Raw genomic sequence first — 15,031 nt, 5'->3', positions numbered from 1 at the left:
AATATCCCAACATACAAGTATGGTGGAGAGGAAGCTGTGAATAGCCGACCATATTTTGCGAAAAGCGGGTGAGAAAAGGTGCGAATGTCCAACCATACATGATCAAAACAGGGAGCGGAGGTGTTTGGCTGTGACAAGGTGTGAATGTCCACCCATAATTAATGAAAAGCGGGCAAAAAGTAGGTTTGAATAACCAACCATACATCATCAAAAGCAGGAGTGGATGTGTTCGGCTACAAGAAGGTTTGAATGTCCGAGCATAGTTTGTAAAAAGCGGGTAAGAAAAGGTTCGAATGCCCGAACACACACCATCAAAAGAGGGAGCGGAGGTGTTCAGCTGTAAGAAGGTAAGAATGTCCGACCATAGTTGGTAAAAAGCGGGTAAGAAAAGGTTAAAATACCCGACTGTACACAATCAAAAGAGGGAGTGGAGTTGTTCAGCTAAGAGGTGTGAAAGTCCAACCATGGTTTGTAAAAAGCGGGTAAGAAAAGGTTCGTATGCCCGAATATACACCATCAAAAGCGGAAGCGGAGGTGTTCGGCTGCAAGAAGGTGTGAACGTCCGACCAAAGTTTGTAAAAAGCAGTTAAGAAAAGGTTCGAATATCTAACCAAACATAATCAAAAGCGGGAGCAGAGCTGTTTGACTGCAAGTAGGTGTGAATGTCAGATCATAAATTGCAAAAAGCTGATGAGAAAGGGTGAGAATGCCTGACTATACACCATGGATTGCGGGAGCGGAGTTGTTCGGCTGTGAGTAGGTGTGAATCTCCAACCATAACTGCTGAAAAATGTGTTAGAAAAGGTAAGAATGCCGGTCCATACATCATCAAAAGCCAGAGAGTTGGTGTTCTGCTGCAAGTAGGTGTGAATGTCCAGCCATAATTACTCACAAACGGGTAAGAAAAGGTAGTATTGCCAGACCATACATGATCAAAACAGGGAGCGGAGGTGGTTCAGCTGCAAGAAGGTGTGAATGTCCGACTAAAGTTCAAATATATTAAAAAAAGCGGGAGGAGAGGTCTTCGGATGAGAATGGTTGAGAATTTCCAACCATAATCTATAAAATGCGGTGAAAAAAAAGGTGTGATAGAACACTAAAAGGTGGAGCGGAAGTGTTCGGCTGCAAGAAGGTGTAAATGTCCGACTATATTTGGTGAAAAGCAGGTGAAGCAAGGTCTGAATGCCCAACCTTACATCATCAAAAGCGAGATCAGAGGTGTTTGGCTGCAAGAAGGCCATAGTTTGCCAAAAGCGGGTAAGGTGCGAATGACCGACTAAATATCAACAAAAGTGGGGGCGGAGGTCTTCGGATGCAAGTGGGTGTGAATATCCCAACATATAAGTATGGTGGAGAGGAAGCTGTGAATAGCCGACCATAGTTTGCAAAAAGCGGGTGAGAAAAGGTGCGAATGTCCAACCATACATGATCAAAACAGGGAGCGGAGGTGTTTGGCTGTGACAAGGTGTGAATGCCCACCCATAATTAATGAAAAGCGGGCAAAAAGTAGGTTTGAATAACCAACCATACATCATCAAAAGCAGGAGTGGATGTGTTCGGCTACAAGAAGGTTTGAATGTCCGAGCATAGTTTGTAAAAAGCGGGTAAGAAAAGGTTCGAATGCCCGAACACACACCATCAAAAGAGGGAGCGGAGGTGTTCAGCTGTAAGAAGGTAAGAATGTCCGACCATAGTTGGTAAAAAGCGGGTAAGAAAAGGTTAAAATACCCGACTGTACACAATCAAAAGAGGGAGTGGAGTTGTTCAGCTAAGAGGTGTGAAAGTCCAACCATGGTTTGTAAAAAGCGGGTAAGAAAAGGTTCGTATGCCCGAATATACACCATCAAAAGCGGAAGCGGAGGTGTTCGGCTGCAAGAAGGTGTGAACGTCCGACCAAAGTTTGTAAAAAGCAGTTAAGAAACCTTTAGTCTAAACAACAGGTCATTTGAAGGACTACTTTTAGAAAAGTCTGCAGGACTAATGAATCAGTGTGGGAAAGTAGGTCTAGGCTCACAATACATGTATTTTTAAGGTTTTCAGGCCTCGTTGGCGCAGTAGGCAGCGCGTCAGTCTCATAATCTGAAGGTCGTGAGTTAAACCCTCACACGGGGCATTGATTTTGATTAAAGGGTCAATAGCGCTTACCCTCAGTTAAAGCTGGAAAGTTGCTGGCCACAAGTGCCTCCGGTTGCTCTCTGTGTTAGCTGCAGAAAGCCCACTGGGAAGGTCAATCACTCCAGAGTGTGGAAGGTGTCAAACACAAGTTATGGGGATTCAAACCATCTCTCCTTCAGAAAAATCTTGCAACTTACTGTCTAACATCATTTATGGAGAGTCGAACCATCTCTTTATTGGAAAAGCGCTGCAGACTGACTGATGTGCAGTAAGCAGCATGTCATCGGCATAATCTCAAGGTTGTGAACTCAAACCTCACACGGGGCAGATGTTTTGATGTGGTGTCCATAGCGCTTCCCCTCACTTACAGCTGGAAAGTTGGTGGGCACAAGTGGCTCTGATTGCTTTCTGTTGTATCTACAGAACGTCAACTTGGAAGCTCAATCACTCCAATCTGTGGAAGGTGTCAAATACAAGTTATGGGGATTCGAAAGATCACTCTCTTAGAAAAACCTTCCAATCTCAAACACAAGTTATGGCGATTCGAACCATCTCTCCTTCAGAAAAATCTTGCAACTTACTGTCTAACATCATTTCTGGAGATTCGAACCATCTCTTTATTGGAAAAGCGCTGCAGACTGACTGATGTGCAGTAAGCAGCATGTCAGCGGCATAATCTCAAGGTTGTGAGCTCGAACCTCACACGGGGCAGATGTTTTGATGTGGTGTCCATAGCGCTTCCCCTCACTTACAGCTGGAAAGTTGGTGGGCACAAGTGGCTCTGATTGCTTTCTGTTGTATCTACAGAACGTCAACTTGGAAGCTCAATCACTCCAATCTGTGGAAGGTGTCAAATACAAGTTATGGGGATTCGAAACATCACTCTCTTAGAAAAACCTTCCAATCTCAAACACAAGTTATGGGTATTCAAACCATCTGTCTTGAAGAAAAGCCTTGCAATCTCACTTATTTACAGTCAATGTACAGCCAAAATTTGTCTCTGTGGTGGCTGCAGAAAGCCCATTCGGAAGGTCTATCACTCCAAACTGTGGAGGCTGTCAAATAAAAGTAAAGGGGGTGCGAAACATCATTCTCTTAAAAAAGCCTTCCAATCTGGTGTCAAACACAAGTTATGGGGATTCAATCTAACTGATGTGCAGTAGGCATAATCTCAAGGTCGTGAGTTCGACCTTGCAATCTGGTGTCAACCACACATTTTGGGGATTCGAACTATCTCTCTTTTAGAAAAGTGTTTTAACCTGACTGATGTGCAGTAGGCAGCGTATCAGTGGCATCATCTCAAGGTCGTGAGTTCGACCCTCACACGGGGCAGATGTTTTGATGGGGGCTCTATAGCACTTCACCTCAGTTACAGCTGTAAAGTTGGTGGGTACAAGTTGCTCTGGTTGCTCTCTGTTGTGGCTGCAGAAAGCCCACTCTGAAGCACAATGACTCTCAACTGTGGAAGGTGTCAAATACAAGTTATTGGGATTAGAAAAACATCACTCCCTCAGAAAAGCCTTTCAACCTTGTGTCAAACACAATTTATGTTGATTCAAACCATCTCTCTTTAAGAAAAGCATTGTAATCTGACTGATGTGCAGTTGGCAGCGTGTCAGTGGCATAATTTCAAGGTCGTGAGCTCGACCCTCACACGGGGTAGATGTTTTGATGTGGTGTCTATCGCACCTCACCTCAGTCACAGCTTGAAAGTTGGTGGGCACAAGTGGCTCCGGTTGATTTCTGTTGTGGATGCAGAAAATCAACTTGGAAGCTCAATCACGCCTAAGTGTGGAAGGTGTCAAATACAAGTTATGGAGATTCAAAAAGATATTCTCGTAGAAGAACCTTGTAATCTGGTGTCAAACACAATCAATGGGGATTCACGCCATCTCTCTTTAAGAAAAGCGTTGCAATCAGATCTTTGTCGTCTTTCAGTTTCTGCTCTCCTTATTATCCGCTGAAACTTGTCAAGTCACACAACTTTTCCTTGGGTTTTGCCGTTACTGTCATAATAGAATACGCAGTGTGACAAAAGCACCTTTGCAGACTCTCCTTCTCTTGACATAGACTGACATGGGGCAAGTCAGTCAAGTTTATCCAACGTGAAACTACCTCTTTTGCAACTTTCCATAAACTTTCAAAATGAGAAGAAAAGCCAGATGAAGAAACTTGTGAGTTGAGTGTCTAACCTTTAGTCTAAACAACAGGTCATTTGAAGGACTACTTTTAGCAAAGTCTGCAGGACTAATGAATCAGTGTGGGAAAGTAGGTCTAGGCTCACAATACATGTATTTTCAAGCTTTTCAGGCCTCGTTGGCGCAGTAGGCAGCGCGTCAGTCTCATAATCTGAAGGTCGTGAGTTAAACCCTCACACGGGGCATTGATTTTGATTAAAGGGTCAATAGCGCTTACCCTCAGTTAAAGCTGGAAAGTTGCTGGCCACAAGTGCCTCCGGTTGCTCTCTGTGTTAGCTGCAGAAAGCCCACTGGGAAGGTCAATCACTCCAGAGTGTGGAAGGTGTCAAACACAAGTTATGGGGATTCAAACCATCTCTCCTTCAGAAAAATCTTGCAACTTACTGTCTAACATCATTTATGGAGATTCGAACAATCTCTTTATTGGAAAAGCGCTGCAGACTGACTGATGTGCAGTAAGCAGCATGTCAGGTTGTGAGCTCGAACCTCACACGGGGCAGATGTTTTGATGTGGTGTCCATAGCGCTTCCCCTCACTTACAGCTGGAAAGTTGGTGGGCACAAGTGGCTCTGATTGCTTTCTGTTGTATCTACAGAACGTCAACTTGGAAGCTCAATCACTCCAATCTGTGGAAGGTGTCAAATACAAGTTATGGGGATTCGAAACATCACTCTCTTAGAAAAACCTTCCAATCTCAAACACAAGTTATGGGGATTCAAACCATCTCTCTTGAAGAAAAGCCTTGCAATCTCACTTATTTACAGTCAATGTACAGCCAAAATTTGTCTCTGTGGTGGCTGCAGAAAGCCCATTCGGAAGGTCTATCACTCCAAACTGTGGAAGCTGTCAAATAAAAGTAAAGGGGATGCGAAATATCACTCTCTTAAAAAAGCCTTCCAATCTGGTGTCAAACACAAGTTATGGGGATTCAATCTAACTGATGTGCAGTAGGCATAATTTCAAGGTCGTGAGTTCGACCTTGCAATCTGGTGTCAAACACACATTTTGGGGATTCGAACCATCTCTCTTTTAGAAAAGTGTTTTAACCTGACTGATGTGGAGTAGGCAGCGTATCAGTGGCATCATCCCAAGGTCGTGAGTTCGACCCTCACACGGGGCAGATGTTTTGATGGGGGCTCTATAGCACTTCACCTCAGTTACAGCTGTAAAGTTGGTGGGTACAAGTTGCTCTGGTTGCTCTCTGTTGTGGCTGCAGAAAGCCCACTCTGAAGCTCAATGACTCTCAACTGTGGAAGGTGTCAAATACAAGTTATTGGGATTCGAAAAACATCACTCCCTCAGAAAAGCCTTTCAACCTTGTGTCAAACACAATTTATGTGGATTCAAACCATCTCTCTTTAAGAAAAGCATTGCAATCTGACTGATGTGCAGTTGGCAGCGTGTCAGTGGCATAATTTCAAGGTCGTGAGCTCGACCCTCACACGGGGTAGATGTTTTGATGTGGTGTCTATCGCACCTCACCTCAGTCACAGCTTGAAAGTTGGTGGGCACAAGTGGCTCCGGTTGATTTCTGTTGTGGATGCAGAAAATCAACTTGGAAGCTCAATCACGCCTAAGTGTGGAAGGTGTCAAATACAAGTTATGGAGATTAAAAAAGATATTCTCGTAGAAGAACCTTGTAATCTGGTGTCAAACACAATCAATGGGGATTCACGCCATCTCTCTTTAAGAAAAGCGTTGCAATCAGATCTTTGTCGTCTTTCAGTTTCTGCTCTCCTTATTATCCGCTGAAACTTGTCAAGTCACACAACTTTTCCTTGGGTTTTGCCGTTACTGTCATAATAGAATACGCAGTGTGACAAAAGCACCTTTGCAGACTCTCCTTCTCTTGACATAGACTGACATGGGGCAAGTCAGTCAAGTTTATCCAACGTGAAACTACCTCTTTTGCAACTTTCCATAAACTTTCAAAATGAGAAGAAAAGCCAGATGAAGAAACTTGTGAGTTGAGTGTTTAACCTTTAGTCTAAACAACAGGTCATTTGAAGGACTACTTTTAGCAAAGTCTGCAGGACTAATGAATCAGTGTGGGAAAGTAGGTCTAGGCTCACAATACATGTATTTTCAAGCTTTTCAGGCCTCGTTGGCGCAGTAGGCAGCGCTTCAGTCTCATAATCTGAAGGTCGTGAGTTAAACCCTCACACGGGGCATTGATTTTGATTAAAGGGTCAATAGCGCTTACCCTCAGTTAAAGCTGGAAAGTTGCTGGCCACAAGTGCCTCCGGTTGCTCTCTGTGTTAGCTGCAGAAAGCCCACTGGGAAGGTCAATCACTCCAGAGTGTGGAAGGTGTCAAACACAAGTTATGGGGATTCAAACCATCTCTCCTTCAGAAAAATCTTGCAACTTACTGTCTAACATCATTTATGGAGATTCGAACAATCTCTTTATTGGAAAAGCGCTGCAGACTGACTGATGTGCAGTAAGCAGCATGTCAGGTTGTGAGCTCGAACCTCACACGGGGCAGATGTTTTGATGTGGTGTCCATAGCGCTTCCCCTCACTTACAGCTGGAAAGTTGGTGGGCACAAGTGGCTCTGATTGCTTTCTGTTGTATCTACAGAACGTCAACTTGGAAGCTCAATCACTCCAATCTGTGGAAGGTGTCAAATACAAGTTATGGGGATTCGAAACATCACTCTCTTAGAAAAACCTTCCAATCTCAAACACAAGTTATGGGGATTCAAACCATCTCTCTTGAAGAAAAGCCTTGCAATCTCACTTATTTACAGTCAATGTACAGCCAAAATTTGTCTCTGTGGTGGCTGCAGAAAGCCCATTCGGAAGGTCTATCACTCCAAACTGTGGAAGCTGTCAAATAAAAGTAAAGGGGATGCGAAATATCACTCTCTTAAAAAAGCCTTCCAATCTGGTGTCAAACACAAGTTATGGGGATTCAATCTAACTGATGTGCAGTAGGCATAATTTCAAGGTCGTGAGTTCGACCTTGCAATCTGGTGTCAAACACACATTTTGGGGATTCGAACCATCTCTCTTTTAGAAAAGTGTTTTAACCTGACTGATGTGGAGTAGGCAGCGTATCAGTGGCATCATCCCAAGGTCGTGAGTTCGACCCTCACACGGGGCAGATGTTTTGATGGGGGCTCTATAGCACTTCACCTCAGTTACAGCTGTAAAGTTGGTGGGTACAAGTTGCTCTGGTTGCTCTCTGTTGTGGCTGCAGAAAGCCCACTCTGAAGCTCAATGACTCTCAACTGTGGAAGGTGTCAAATACAAGTTATTGGGATTCGAAAAACATCACTCCCTCAGAAAAGCCTTTCAACCTTGTGTCAAACACAATTTATGTGGATTCAAACCATCTCTCTTTAAGAAAAGCATTGCAATCTGACTGATGTGCAGTTGGCAGCGTGTCAGTGGCATAATTTCAAGGTCGTGAGCTCGACCCTCACACGGGGTAGATGTTTTGATGTGGTGTCTATCGCACCTCACCTCAGTCACAGCTTGAAAGTTGGTGGGCACAAGTGGCTCCGGTTGATTTCTGTTGTGGATGCAGAAAATCAACTTGGAAGCTCAATCACGCCTAAGTGTGGAAGGTGTCAAATACAAGTTATGGAGATTCAAAAAGATATTCTCGTAGAAGAACCTTGTAATCTGGTGTCAAACACAATCAATGGGGATTCACGCCATCTCTCTTTAAGAAAAGCGTTGCAATCAGATCTTTGTCGTCTTTCAGTTTCTGCTCTCCTTATTATCCGCTGAAACTTGTCAAGTCACACAACTTTTCCTTGGGTTTTGCCGTTACTGTCATAATAGAATACGCAGTGTGACAAAAGCACCTTTGCAGACTCTCCTTCTCTTGACATAGACTGACATGGGGCAAGTCAGTCAAGTTTATCCAACGTGAAACTACCTCTTTTGCAACTTTCCATAAACTTTCAAAATGAGAAGAAAAGCCAGATGAAGAAACTTGTGAGTTGAGTGTTTAACCTTTAGTCTAAACAACAGGTCATTTGAAGGACTACTTTTAGCAAAGTCTGCAGGACTAATGAATCAGTGTGGGAAAGTGAGTCTAGGCTCACAATACATGTATTTTCAAGCTTTTCAGGCCTCGTTGGCGCAGTAGGCAGCGCGTCAGTCTCATAATCTGAAGGTCGTGAGTTAAACCCTCACACGGGGCATTGATTTTGATTAAAGGGTCAATAGCGCTTACCCTCAGTTACAGCTGGAAAGTTGCTGGCCACAAGTGCCTCCGGTTGCTCTCTGTGTTAGCTGCAGAAAGCCCACTGGGAAGGTCAATCACTCCAGAGTGTGGAAGGTGTCAAACACAAGTTATGGGGATTCAAACCATCTCTCCTTCAGAAAAATCTTGCAACTTACTGTCTAACATCATTTATGGAGATTCGAACAATCTCTTTATTGGAAAAGCGCTGCAGACTGACTGATGTGCAGTAAGCAGCATGTCAGGTTGTGAGCTCGAACCTCACACGGGGCAGATGTTTTGATGTGGTGTCCATAGCGCTTCCCCTCACTTACAGCTGGAAAGTTGGTGGGCACAAGTGGCTCTGATTGCTTTCTGTTGTATCTACAGAACGTCAACTTGGAAGCTCAATCACTCCAATCTGTGGAAGGTGTCAAATACAAGTTATGGGGATTCGAAACATCACTCTCTTAGAAAAACCTTCCAATCTCAAACACAAGTTATGGGGATTCGAAACATCACTCTCTTAGAAAAACCTTCCAATCTCAAACACAAGTTATGGGGATTCAAACCATCTCTCTTGAAGAAAAGCCTTGCAATCTCACTTATTTACAGTCAATGTACAGCCAAAATTTGTCTCTGTGGTGGCTGCAGAAAGCCCATTCGGAAGGTCTATCACTCCAAACTGTGGAAGCTGTCAAATAAAAGTAAAGGGGATGCGAAATATCACTCTCTTAAAAAAGCCTTCCAATCTGGTGTCAAACACAAGTTATGGGGATTCAATCTAACTGATGTGCAGTAGGCATAATTTCAAGGTCGTGAGTTCGACCTTGCAATCTGGTGTCAAACACACATTTTGGGGATTCGAACCATCTCTCTTTTAGAAAAGTGTTTTAACCTGACTGATGTGGAGTAGGCAGCGTATCAGTGGCATCATCCCAAGGTCGTGAGTTCGACCCTCACACGGGGCAGATGTTTTGATGGGGGCTCTATAGCACTTCACCTCAGTTACAGCTGTAAAGTTGGTGGGTACAAGTTGCTCTGGTTGCTCTCTGTTGTGGCTGCAGAAAGCCCACTCTGAAGCTCAATGACTCTCAACTGTGGAAGGTGTCAAATACAAGTTATTGGGATTCGAAAAACATCACTCCCTCAGAAAAGCCTTTCAACCTTGTGTCAAACACAATTTATGTGGATTCAAACCATCTCTCTTTAAGAAAAGCATTGCAATCTGACTGATGTGCAGTTGGCAGCGTGTCAGTGGCATAATTTCAAGGTCGTGAGCTCGACCCTCACACGGGGTAGATGTTTTGATGTGGTGTCTATCGCACCTCACCTCAGTCACAGCTTGAAAGTTGGTGGGCACAAGTGGCTCCGGTTGATTTCTGTTGTGGATGCAGAAAATCAACTTGGAAGCTCAATCACGCCTAAGTGTGGAAGGTGTCAAATACAAGTTATGGAGATTCAAAAAGATATTCTCGTAGAAGAACCTTGTAATCTGGTGTCAAACACAATCAATGGGGATTCACGCCATCTCTCTTTAAGAAAAGCGTTGCAATCAGATCTTTGTCGTCTTTCAGTTTCTGCTCTCCTTATTATCCGCTGAAACTTGTCAAGTCACACAACTTTTCCTTGGGTTTTGCCGTTACTGTCATAATAGAATACGCAGTGTGACAAAAGCACCTTTGCAGACTCTCCTTCTCTTGACATAGACTGACATGGGGCAAGTCAGTCAAGTTTATCCAACGTGAAACTACCTCTTTTGCAACTTTCCATAAACTTTCAAAATGAGAAGAAAAGCCAGATGAAGAAACTTGTGAGTTGAGTGTTTAACCTTTAGTCTAAACAACAGGTCATTTGAAGGACTACTTTTAGCAAAGTCTGCAGGACTAATGAATCAGTGTGGGAAAGTGTGTAGGCTCACAATACATGTATTTTTAAGCTTTTCAGGCCTCGTTGGCGCAGTAGGCAGCGCGTCAGTCTCATAATCTGAAGGTCGTGAGTTCAACCCTCACACGGGGCATTGATTTTGATTAAAGGGTCAATAGCGCTTACCCTCAGTTACAGCTGGAAAGTTGCTGGCCACAAGTGCCTCCGGTTGCTCTCTGTGTTAGCTGCAGAAAGCCCACTGGGAAGGTCAATCACTCCAGAGTGTGGAGGGTGTCAAACACAAGTTATGGGGATTCGAACCATCTCTCCTTCAGAAAAATCTTGCAACTTACTGTCTAACATCATTTATGGAGATTCGAACCATCTCTTTATTGGAAAAGCGCTGCAGACTGACTGATGTGCAGTAAGCAGCATGTCAGCGGCATAATCTCAAGGTTGTGAGCTCGAACCTCACACGGGGCAGATGTTCTGATGTGGTGTCCATAGCGCTTCCCCTCACTTACAGCTGGAAAGTTGGTGGGCACAAGTGGCTCTGATTGCTTTCTGTTGTATCTACAGAACGTCAACTTGGAAGCTCAATCACTCCAATCTATGGAAGGTGTCAAATACAAGTTATGGGGATTCAAACCATCTCTCTTGAAGAAAAGCCTTGCAATCTCACTTATTTACAGTCAATGTACAGCCAAAATTTGTCTCTGTGGTAGCTGCAGAAAGCCCATTCGGAAGGTCTATCACTCCAAACTGTGGAAGCTGTCAAATAAAAGTAAAGGGGATGCGAAACATCACTCTCTTAAAAAAGCCTTCCAATCAGGTGTCAAACACAAGTTATGGGGATTCAATCTAACTGATGTGCAGTAGGCATAATCTCAAGGTCGTGAGTTCGACCTTGCAATCTGGTGTCAAACACACATTTTGGGGATTCGAACCATCTCTCTTTTGGAAGTGTTTTAACCTGACTGATGTGCAGTAGGCAGCGTATCAGTGGCATCATCCCAAGGTCGTGAGTTCGACCCTCACACGGGGCAGATGTTTTGATGGGGGCTCTATAGCACTTCACCTCAGTTACACCTGTAAAATTGGTGGGTACAAGTTGCTCTGGTTGCTCTCTGTTGTGGCTGCAGAAAGCCCACTCTGAAGCTCAATGACTCTCAACTGTGGAAGGTGTCAAATACAAGTTATTGGGATTCGAAAAAAATCACTCCCTCAGAAAAGCCTTTCAACCTGGTGTCAAACACAATTTATGTTGATTCAAACCATCTCTCTTTAAGAAAAGCATTGCAATCTGACTGATGTGCAGTTGGCAGCGTGTCAGTGGCATAATTTCAAGGTCGTGAGCTCGACCCTCACACGGGGTAGATGTTTTGATGTGGTGTCTATCGCACCTCACCTCAGTCACAGCTTGAAAGTTGGTGGGCACAAGTGGCTCCGATTGATTTCTGTTGTGGATGCAGAAAATCAACTTGGAAGCTCAATCACGCCTAAGTGTGGAAGGTGTCAAATACAAGTTATGGAGATTCAAAAAGATATTCTCGTAGAAGAACCTTGTAATCTGGTGTCAAAAACAATCAATGGGGATTCACGCCATCTCTCTTTAAGAAAACTGTTGCAATCATATCTTTGTCGTCTTTCAGTTTCTGCTCTCCTTATTATCCGCTGAAACTTGTCAAGTCAGACAAATTTTCCTTGGGTTTTGCCGTTACTGTCATAATAGAATATGCAGTGTGACAAAAGCACCTTTGCAGACTCTCCTTCTCTTGACATAGACTGACATGGGGCAAGTCAGTCAAGATTATCCAACGTGAAACTACCTCTTTTGCAACTTTCCATAAACTTTCAAAATAAGAAGAAAAGCCAGATGAAGAAACTTGTGAGTTGAGTGTCTAACCTTTAGTCTAAACAACAGGTCATTTGAAGGACTACTTTTAGAAAAGTCTGCAGGACTAATGAATCAGTGTGGGAAAGTGAGTCTAGGCTCACAATACATGTATTCTCAAGCTTTTCAGGCCTCGTTGGCGCAGTAGGCAGCGCGTCAGTCTCATAATCTGAAGGTCGTGAGTTCAACCCTCACACGGGGCATTGATTTTGATTAAAGGGTCAATAGCGCTTACCCTCAGTTACAGCTGGAAAGTTGCTGGCCACAAGTGCCTCCGGTTGCTCTCTGTGTTAGCTGCAGAAAGCCCACTGGGAAGGTCAATCACTCCAGAGTGTGGAAGGTGTCAAACACAAGTTATGGGGATTCGAACCATCTCTCCTTCAGAAAAATCTTGCAACTTACTGTCTAACATAATTTATGGAGATTCGAACCATCTCTTTATTGGAAAAGCGCTGCAGACTGACTGATGTGCAGTAAGCAGCATGTCAGCGGCATAATCTCAAGGTTGTGAGCTCGAAACCTCACACAGGGCAGATGTTTTGATGTGGTGTCCATAGCGCTTCCCCTCACTTACAGCTGGAAAGTTGGTGGGCACAAGTGGCTCTGATTGCTTTCTGTTGTATCTACAGAACGTCAACTTGGAAGCTCAATCACTCCAATCTGTGGAAGGTGTCAAATACAAGTTATGGGGATTCGAAACATCACTCTCTTAGAAAAACCTTCCAATCTCAAACACAAGTTATGGGGATTCAAACCATCTCTCTTGAAGAAAAGCCTTGCAATCTCACTTATTTACAGTCAATGTACAGCCAAAATTTGTCTCTGTGGTGGCTGCAGAAAGCCCATTCGGAAGGTCTATCACTCCAAACTGTGGAAGCTGTCAAATAAAAGTAAAGGGGATGCGAAACATCACTCTCTTAAAAAAAGCCTTCTAATCCGGTGTCAAACACAAGTTATGGGGATTCAATCTAACTGATGTGCAGTAGGCATAATTTCAAGGTCGTGAGTTCGACCTTGCAATCTGGTGTCAAACACACATTTTGGGGATTCGAACCATCTCTCTTTTAGAAAAGTGTTTTAACCTGACTGATGTGCAGTAGGCAGCGTATCAGTGGCATCATCCCAAGGTCGTGAGTTCGACCCTCACACGGGGCAGATGTTTTGATGGGGGCTCTATAGCACTTCACCTCAGTTACAGCTGTAAAGTTGGTGTGTACAAGTTGCTCTGGTTGCTCTCTGTTGTGGCTGCAGAAAGCCCACTCTGAAGCTCAATGACTCTCAACTGTGGAAGGTGTCAAATACAAGTTATTGGGATTCGAAAAACATCACTCCCTCAGAAAAGCCTTTCAACCTTGTGTCAAACACAATTTATGTGGATTCAAACCATCTCTCTTTAAGAAAAGCATTGCAATCTGACTGATGTGCAGTTGGCAGCGTGTCAGTGGCATAATTTCAAGGTCGTGAGCTCGACCCTCACACGGGGTAGATGTTTTGATGTGGTGTCTATCGCACCTCACCTCAGTCACAGCTTGAAAGTTGGTGGGCACAAGTGGCTCCGGTTGATTTCTGTTGTGGATGCAGAAAATCAACTTGGAAGCTCAATCACGCCTAAGTGTGGAAGGTGTCAAATACAAGTTATGGAGATTCAAAAAGATATTCTCGTAGAAGAACCTTGTAATCTGGTGTCAAACACAATCAATGGGGATTCACGCCATCTCTCTTTAAGAAAAGCGTTGCAATCAGATCTTTGTCGTCTTTCAGTTTCTGCTCTCCTTATTATCCGCTGAAACTTGTCAAGTCAGACAACTTTTCCTTGGGTTTTGCCGTTACTGTCATAATAGAATACGCAGTGTGACAAAAGCACCTTTGCAGACTCTCCTTCTCTTGACATAGACTGACATGGGGCAAGTCAGTCAAGTTTATCCAACGTGAAACTACCTCTTTTGCAACTTTCCATAAACTTTCAAAATGAGAAGAAAAGCCAGATGAAGAAACTTGTGAGTTGAGTGTTTAACCTTTAGTCTAAACAACAGGTCATTTGAAGGACTACTTTTAGCAAAGTCTGCAGGACTAATGAATCAGTGTGGGAAAGTGAGTCTAGGCTCACAATACATGTATTTTTAAGCTTTTCAGGCCTTGTTGGCGCAGTAGGCAGCGCGTCAGTCTCATAATCTGAAGGTCGTGATTTCAACCCTCACACGGGGCATTGATTTTGATTATAGGGTCAATAGCGGTTACCCTCAGTTACAGCTGGAAAGTTGCTGGCCACAAGTGCCTCCGGTTGCTCTCTGTGTTAGCTGCAGAAAGCCCACTGGGAAGGTCAATCACTCCAGAGTGTGGAAGGTGTCAAACACAAGTTATGGGGATTCGAACCATCTCTCCTTCAGAAAAATCTTGCAACTTACTGTCTAACATCATTTATGGAGATTCGAACAATCTCTTTATTGGAAAAGCGCTGCAGACTGACTGATGTGCAGTAAGCAGCATGTCAGGTTGTGAGCTCGAACCTCACACGGGGCAGATGTTTTGATGTGGTGTCCAAAGCGCTTCCCCTCACTTACAGCTGGAAAGTTGGTGGGCACAAGTGGCTCTGATTGCTTTCTGTTGTATCTACAGAACGTCAACTTGGAAGCTCAATCACTACAATCTGTGGAAGGTGTCAAATAAAAGTTATGGGGATTCGAAACATCACTCTCTTAGAAAAACCTTCCAATCTCAAACTCAAGTTATGGGGATTCAAACCATCTCTCTTGAAGAAAAGCCTTGCAGTCTCACTTATTT

The 15,031-nt window shown here is 43.8% G+C and overlaps 7 non-coding genes across 7 annotated transcripts; all 7 read left to right on the top strand.

Annotated features, from left to right (window-relative positions):
• Window positions 1-2,040: 2,040 nt before the first annotated feature.
• Window positions 2,041-2,113, top strand: trnam-cau (transfer RNA methionine (anticodon CAU)). Its single transcript has one exon. It is a non-coding gene; the product is annotated as a tRNA-Met (tRNA).
• A 2,312-nt stretch (window positions 2,114-4,425) lies between these two features.
• On the top strand, window positions 4,426-4,498 carry trnam-cau (transfer RNA methionine (anticodon CAU)). Its single transcript has one exon. It is a non-coding gene; the product is annotated as a tRNA-Met (tRNA).
• Window positions 4,499-6,411: 1,913 nt separating this feature from the next.
• On the top strand, window positions 6,412-6,484 carry trnam-cau (transfer RNA methionine (anticodon CAU)). The gene has a single exon. It is a non-coding gene; the product is annotated as a tRNA-Met (tRNA).
• A 1,913-nt stretch (window positions 6,485-8,397) lies between these two features.
• On the top strand, window positions 8,398-8,470 carry trnam-cau (transfer RNA methionine (anticodon CAU)). The gene has a single exon. It is a non-coding gene; the product is annotated as a tRNA-Met (tRNA).
• A 1,967-nt stretch (window positions 8,471-10,437) lies between these two features.
• Window positions 10,438-10,510, top strand: trnam-cau (transfer RNA methionine (anticodon CAU)). Its single transcript has one exon. It is a non-coding gene; the product is annotated as a tRNA-Met (tRNA).
• Window positions 10,511-12,380: 1,870 nt separating this feature from the next.
• Window positions 12,381-12,453, top strand: trnam-cau (transfer RNA methionine (anticodon CAU)). The gene has a single exon. It is a non-coding gene; the product is annotated as a tRNA-Met (tRNA).
• Window positions 12,454-14,383: 1,930 nt separating this feature from the next.
• On the top strand, window positions 14,384-14,456 carry trnam-cau (transfer RNA methionine (anticodon CAU)). Its single transcript has one exon. It is a non-coding gene; the product is annotated as a tRNA-Met (tRNA).
• Window positions 14,457-15,031: the final 575 nt, after the last annotated feature.

Source organism: Leuresthes tenuis, unplaced genomic scaffold (genome assembly GCF_036924035.1).
Source record: "Leuresthes tenuis unplaced genomic scaffold, fLeuTen1.0.hap1 SCAF_21, whole genome shotgun sequence".
Taxonomy (NCBI): Eukaryota; Metazoa; Chordata; class Actinopteri; order Atheriniformes; family Atherinopsidae; genus Leuresthes; species Leuresthes tenuis.
Note: the sequence above shows the minus strand (reverse complement) of the source record. Positions and strands in the feature narration are given on the sequence as shown.